At 37.8% G+C, this 7,728-nt stretch overlaps 1 protein-coding gene across 2 annotated transcripts in view; it reads right to left on the minus strand.

The window, feature by feature from the left end:
* The window catches only part of LOC116399212 (alpha-1,3-mannosyl-glycoprotein 4-beta-N-acetylglucosaminyltransferase B-like), a 43,547-nt gene that overhangs the window by 25,494 nt on the left and 10,325 nt on the right, over nt 1-7,728 (minus strand). The window lies entirely within an intron of this gene.

Below are 7,728 nucleotides of genomic sequence, written 5' to 3' on the forward strand. Positions count from 1 at the left end.
GTCAAAAGGTCCACGAGACAAGTCACGGGTCAAAAGGTCCACGAGACAAGTCACGGGTCAAAAGGTCCACGAGACAAGTCACGGGTCAAAAGGTCCACGAGACAAGTCACGGGTCAAAAGGTCCACGAGACAAGTCACGGGTCAAAAGGTCCACGAGACAAGTCACGGGTCAAAACATCCACGAGACAAGTCACGAGTCAAAAGGTCCACGAGACAAGTCACGAGTCAAAAGGTCCACGAGACAAGTCACGAGTCAAAAGGTCCACGAGACAAGTCAGAGTCAAAAGGTCCACGAGACAAGTCAGAGTCAAAACGTCCACGAGACAAGTAGAAGTAAAAATACTTGCAAAGCTGAGACAAGTCTGAGTCTCTAAACTCAGAGACTCTAAAAGATTCAATGAAAGAAACAAACCATGGAAGGTGGACTTGAGAAGGATCTGGACTGTGCTGCTGCGGCTAATCAACAGGGCGGATCACTGTGACTCTCCACAGGGATCAATAAAGCTCCACTGATCTGATCTCATCAGGTCTATCAGGACCCTGGTTTCATCTGGATGCTGCTGATTGGCTGATTATCACCGACTCTGTTTGGTCTGTCAGAGTGAATCATCTGACGAGGAAGAAGACAAAACCAACGGCTGCCAGCAGAGTAATTATGATTAGTGCAGCCATGTTATCTCACAGCCCCTCCCCCCAAATCCAATCTGATTTAATTTAATTTAATGTGAATATAACAAGCGAGTTCTTGTGCAAGGACGAACAAATACACCAATTGATTTTTGCTAAAATGCTTTGAATCAAACACAATTATCATCATGATCATTGGTGATGGTCTTTAGGGGAGGAAGAGCTACGTTTTTGCACCTTAGATATATATATATATATATATATATATAGATAGATAGATAGAGATAGAGAGATAGAGAGATAGAGATAGAGATATAGAGAGAGATATAGAGAGATAGAGATATAGATATAGAGAGAGATAGAGATAGAGATAGAGATAGAGATATAGAGAGAGATAGAGATAGATATATATATAGATATATATATCTATAGATATAGATATATACACACACATATATACATACACACACACAGTATATAGTGTGCGTTGATGGAGCAGCTACAGTGTTAGCATAGCCTAGCACTGATAGATCCAAACTCCATTAAAAAAACAAGCATTTTAAAAGTTCTCTGCTTGTCATCTTGCAGAGAGAAACAATAAAACATGAATTCAGAGTTTTTACAAATCAGCACCATGATGTCGTTGTCCTTTTTATTTTTTTTAATGAAATCTCAGCAAAAATCACTTTATTTTGGGTTCATACAGCTGAAGTAAGCCAGCCGACGTGTAGCTTGCTAAATACAAATTTGCTTTCTGTTTGGTGTGAACAAAACATTAGAGAAAGATGGAACTTTTGTTTACATTGATTTGTCTCCATTCCCTAACCTGAATCAAGAATCTAACTGTAGAAGGTGTCGTTTGCTCCACAGATTCTGAAGGTCATTTGTTATTTTGGGCTTTATCAATAAAATTGACTTGATTCAAATAATGAAAACACAAGACAAATGTTAAATATTGAAAAACAAAACGCGTCTGTCATTAATATTAACCAAATGCTTTGAGTTTCTAAACATAAAACTAAAACAACCGAATGCAAATTAATTAAAATGTCATTTCCTCATGTCAACAGAAAATACATTAGAACATAAAAAATAAATATAATTTGTAGGAAACAGAGATGACTAAAAGAGGTTTGTCTCATTTTTATTTAATAGAAACAGTGAAGTAATTGTATTAATACTGCATTTAAACTGTTTATCAATACTCCATATTTGTTTGAATTATTGCTGAATTTAAAAAGAACATGTGCTCCTATAATTATCTGTCAGGACATCTGTTACTTTCTCTCAGGTGTTTGACCGGAAACAGACGAGTTTAGCTGTGAAGTCGTGAATAAATACTGAACATATTGCAGGAACTATGAGCGAATAAAAGTTGAATTTAACGATTTGAGACTGCTTTTGTATGCGTTATGGCAGGTGAGAGATTTAATCCAGCTGGATGTCTGGGTCAGCTGGATACAGGATACTGAGGCCCTAGACGCCTCCCCCCCCACTCCACCCGTCTGGGAGGTGGAGGTGAGCGGAGTCAGGTAGCAGCTTGTGAATGAGGAGGTTTGTGGAAAAAAAGACTTGAGCAGCGTTGGACACAAAGAGGGCATTTAGAGAGCAAGGGGGCCACATCTGGAGGGGAAACCCAAATACCAACCAATTAACCACAACACCTTATCCTCCCCGAGTGTGTGTGTGTGTGAGTGTGTGTGTGTGTGTGTGTGTCGTCAGGTTTCACCGCTCCATGCTGCATTCACGTTATCATATTTGTGTTCCAGCTGTTTCAGTTCTTTATTTTGTTTTAAAACTTTGGATTTCCTTTTTCTATTCTGACTCATTTTCACTTCTGAATTCTGAGAGTTTATACATATAGTGCCCTCCAGAACTATTGGCACCCTTTGATAAAAATGAGCAAAACAGGCTGTGAAAAAAAGTCTTTGCTGTTTATCCTCTTGGTCTTTCACTCAAAATATTCACAAAAATCTTACCTTTTCATTGAAGTAAAATTATTGAAAAAAAAAAAAAAAAAAAATGTTAACAAACAAATATTTTTCTCCAAAACATGTGTGCCACAATTATTGGCACCCCTAGAACATCTCATGATTAAAATCTAACTGAAGTATAATTCCAGTCATATTTTACATTTTTAAGTTCACCTGTTTGATTAGGAACTCTTAAGTGGTCAACCATGACTTCCTGTTTCACTGGGGTATAAATATGAGGTGACACAGGCCAAATTCCCTTAATCATTCATCACTATGGGAAAGACCCGAGAACACAGTGACGATGTGCGACGAAAAGTTGTTGAGCTGCACAAATCAGGAAAAGGATAAGAAAATCTCTAAACAGTTGAAAATACCTATTTCCACCATCAGGGCAATAATTAAGAAGTATAAAGCGACGGGAGATGTTAAGAATCAGCCTGGAAGAGGACGTGTGTGTTCATCGACCCCACGCACCGTGAGGAGGATGGTTCGACTGGCAAAAGAATCTCCAAGGATCACAGCTGGAGAACTGCAGAGGTTAGTCGAGTCTTGGGGTCAGAAAGTCTCCAAAACTACCATCAGACGCCACCTACATCACCACAAGTTGTTTGGGAGGGTTGCCAGAAAAAAGCCTCTGCTGTCAATCAACAAACTAAAGCGCCTACAGTTTGCCAAACGTCACTGGGGCTTTCAATGGGACCGGGTTATATGGTCAGATGAGACCAAAATAGAGCTTTTTGGCAACAAACATCAAAGGTGGGTTTGGCGTAGACAGAAAGATAACCATACAGAGAAGCACCTCATACCCACTGTGAAGTATGGTGGCGGATCTTTGATGTTGTGGGGCTGTTTTTCTTCCAAAGGCCCTGGACATCTTGTTAGGATACATGGTATCATGGACTGCATCAAATACCAGCAGATATTAAATGAAAACCTCACAGCCTCTGCCAGGAAGCTTAAAATGGGCCGTGGTTGGACCTTCCAGCAGGACAATGATCCCAAGCACACCTCAAAATCTACACAAAAATGGTTCACCAACCACAGAATACAGGTTTTGCCATGGCCATCACAGTCCCCCGACCTGAACCCCATAGAAGATCTGTGGGATGAGCTGAAGACGAGAGTCCACAAGCGTCGACCTCGGGATCTGAAGGATCTGGAGAGATTCTGCATGGACGAATGGTCTCAGATCCAGTGCCATGTGTTCACCAACCTCATCACGCATTATAGGAGAAGACTCACAGCTGTTATCTTGGCAAAGGGAGGCTGCACAAAATATTAAATGAAGGGTGCCAATAATTGTGGCACATATATTTTTGAGAAAACTATTTGTTTCAGGATAAGAATTTAATGTTTCTTTCAATTATGTTACTTCAGTTAAAGGTTAGATTTTTGTGAATATTTTGAATGAAAGATCATGAGGATAAACAACAAAGACATTTTTTCACAGCCTGTTATATATATATTTATATATATTTATATATTTATATATATATTTATATATATATATATATATTTATATATATATATATTTATATATATATATTTATATATTTATATATATATATATTTATATATTTATATATATATATTTATACATATATATTTATACATATATATTTATACATATATATTTATATATATATTTATATATATATATTTATAATGTCATATTAATCTTCACAAGTTTCACATTATAAACAAGGATTGTTTTACAATCTGTAGAATGTATTTTAGATAAATTAGTGTACTTAAGTAGAAGTACTACTGAATTGGTCTTAAGTATTTTCATTTTCTGTTACATTATACTTCTAATCCCAGAGATAAATACTGAACTTTTTACTCATCTGTTAACCTTTGTTTTACATGTTCAGATTAATAATACAAAATGTACTCAACTAATAAATAGCTAAGATTATACAACCAAAACATTATTGATCCCCAGAACTCACAATGTACCCAGAAGTATATAAAGCCATTAAAATGAGCTGCACCATTAAAGCATCAATAGTTATAATACAACAACTCATTATATAATATTCTGCATGAGTATTTTTTACTTTTGGTACTTTCAGTACATTTTGTACTTTTACACAAAATGTAAACACAGGACAGCGTGTTTGAAACTAGAAGAAGAAGAACTCCCTCAGGGTCTCAGCTATGTGGTCTATAAATAGAGTTATGCAGCGACACACACACACACACACACACACACACACACACACGCACACACACACACACTTCATTATGACCCTCACATACCAGCAGAAGTCTCTCACACACATTTCTCAGGATCTCCACCAGCACAAGCAGCTGTTCCCTGCTGACATCACTTAAGTAATGACAACTGTTGCTCCGCCCACTTCCCTCCCTGCTGCCATAGAAACAAGGAGGCGAGGGGAGGAAAGAGGATGTAGGGAGGAAGGAAGCAGAGGAGAGAGGCTGGGCAATCGCAGCAAGGAAGGGAGGAAGGATGGAGGGAGCGAGAGAGGATTAATACATCAACGGTAATAAAACCTTCAAAAATACCATACTGCTGCTGGAACACTTCCCATACTACTAGTACTACTGTAATTCACGTATTATGCAATACAACCTCAGAGGTGTCTGCACCCTTAACAGGTTAAAATATATCAGACACTTCCTACATGGTGGTGTTACTACTTTTACTGAAGTGCAACATCAGAGTACTTCTTCCACCACCCGGATTAAATAAAATGGGGCGAATGTTACGCAATGTTTGTATTTATTGTCTTGTGTCTTAAGATTTCAGGCTCCCTCCAATCCTCATTAAATATGTAAAACACAAGAGTAAAAATACAGAAACAGACAGAAGTTAAAATGAATACAAATAAATGCCTTCAGGTTATTAAAAAATATTCCCAATTCTTCACTGTAAGACTGAGACACTGGGCTAAGTCAACGTGACGTCACTTATTGGTATCTGGACGACAGTTTTGAAGCCTTGAGTTCAGCATTTGGCCATCGCCATCTTGGTTTTTTTGGAACCAGAAGCTGGACAAATCAAAATGTTATCGTAATCGCATGTGACCTTCTGCACTTTTAAAATCACTCAAGGATATGATTAAATAAGATTTTATATGAAAACATATGAAAAACACTACTTTTTATCTGAGAATAGATGGAAACAGAGGCTTCAACATGTGTCTTGCAGCTCTCAGCATCTGTGTGTGTGTGTGGTTTCATCAGTTATTATTATTATTAACAGCTTCATCTCATTAGTCAGTTTTCCATGATGTCATTTAAAGTACGTATACAAAGAGAGAAGCAAGTGAGGACATATTGTTGTTGTATATATTGTCCCGCCCCTTTCAGTGTCATAGATGGGACCTTTATTTTAGGGAAAAGTATGTATGGAAGTCAATGGCTAGAGATAAATATTTACATGGAAATAGGTGCAAGAAGTATTTATTAAATGGACAAACATCAAAGGTGTAATTCATTAAACAATTTAAATGGGATCAAAACATTATTTGTCTCACCGTTGACTACCATACATATTTTATTTTAAATAAAGTCTCAAGGTGGTCCACAGGAAGAGGCGGGACTTAACCGCTCTATTAAAAATACATTAACATGTTTTTCTGATGATGATGATGACAAATAATCTGCATTAAAACATCCACCAACATCATCTGGATGATCCTGCAGCATCAACACACACACACACACACACATACATACAGTATTTACACACACACCCCCCTTTACACACACACCCACACACGCGCGCACACACACACACAGTGGTGGCAGATGATCGCCTGAGAGGAAACACAGACACCTGAAACTCAGAGCGATTTAAACAACTAATGTAATGAAAGTGATTCTCTCTCTCACACACACACTCCATTTTCCTGGCCTCTCATCTCCAGTAAACGAGTGGGTCGGGCTGACACACGCACACACACACGCACACACACACACACACACACACACACACACACACACACACACTCCGAGTGTTTCTGGTAGACAGATGGTTCACTCTGTGTGAGGAAACTGATCTGATTCAGTACAGAGACTCCCTGTCACCACCTCTTCTTCTTCTTCCTCCTCCTCCTCCTCCTCCTCCTCCTCTCTAAATATGAGCCAGTTTGTCTCTGTCCTTCTCATCTTGTTTCTGTTTCTTCTTTTTTTGTTTTTAATGGTTTGAATTAGATTTTATTCTCATCTGTCTTTAGATACATTCCAGATCCTTTTAAATTAATGGATCTTCTTTTATGTAATGTAATAAAAAACATCTCTCYAATGTTATTAGACTTGTTTTTTTTTTAAGTTTTAGAGAACATATTGTACTTATGACTTATAACACTGGAAGGTTGTTTAACTTTGCCAAAATAAAGCATTTAACTAAACGCAAGTGTTTTAATAGATACAAATTATTAAAATAATGTTTCAGTGGGAGAATATATTGATTCACACCCGACAAACGTTTAATATTTCTACTTCATAAATGACTAAAAATAGTTTTTAATGACTCTGGATGTTAATCAGTTCTTTGATCAGCTGAGCTCCAAATGGCAGAAACACAAAGAGCAAGTGTCCCCGAAAATAAGCAGAACAAGAGGTGAAAGGTCAAAACAATCACACAGTCACATGCTGAAGGCACTGGGTCACATGTTGTCCTCCTGATACCTCACACACACACACACACACACACACACACACACACACACACACACACAGAGTCAGCACATTGCCTCAGACCAAACAATCATCGGCCCTGTTAGAGAGAGTTAAATATTATCAACATTTACGTGAATGGAGCTTCTCAGTTTGACCCAGTGTCCTCAGAACAAACTGGGACATGAGCTGGTTAGTTTGGGCTAATACTACTTTTAAATATTGTTCTAAAGCAAATGTAATGTCTGTGGTTGCTCTTATGGTTGGAAACAGCTTATATACTTTACTTTAGCAGCATTATTACAGTTTATAAATGCTATGTTTCAAGTAAAAGTCCTGCACTCAACATCTCACTTTAGTACAAAAAAAAAAAAAAAAAAAATCACAATATACTTAGCAGGACACACCTAACACACTGCTAACAGAGGAGTTAACACACTGCTAGAAGAGCAAATACGCTGCTATCTGAGAAGCTAAC

The sequence above is a fragment of the Anarrhichthys ocellatus genome, unplaced genomic scaffold (genome assembly GCF_004355925.1).
Source record: "Anarrhichthys ocellatus isolate YVR2014 unplaced genomic scaffold, GSC_Weel_1.0 scaffold105, whole genome shotgun sequence".
Taxonomy (NCBI): domain Eukaryota; kingdom Metazoa; phylum Chordata; class Actinopteri; order Perciformes; family Anarhichadidae; genus Anarrhichthys; species Anarrhichthys ocellatus.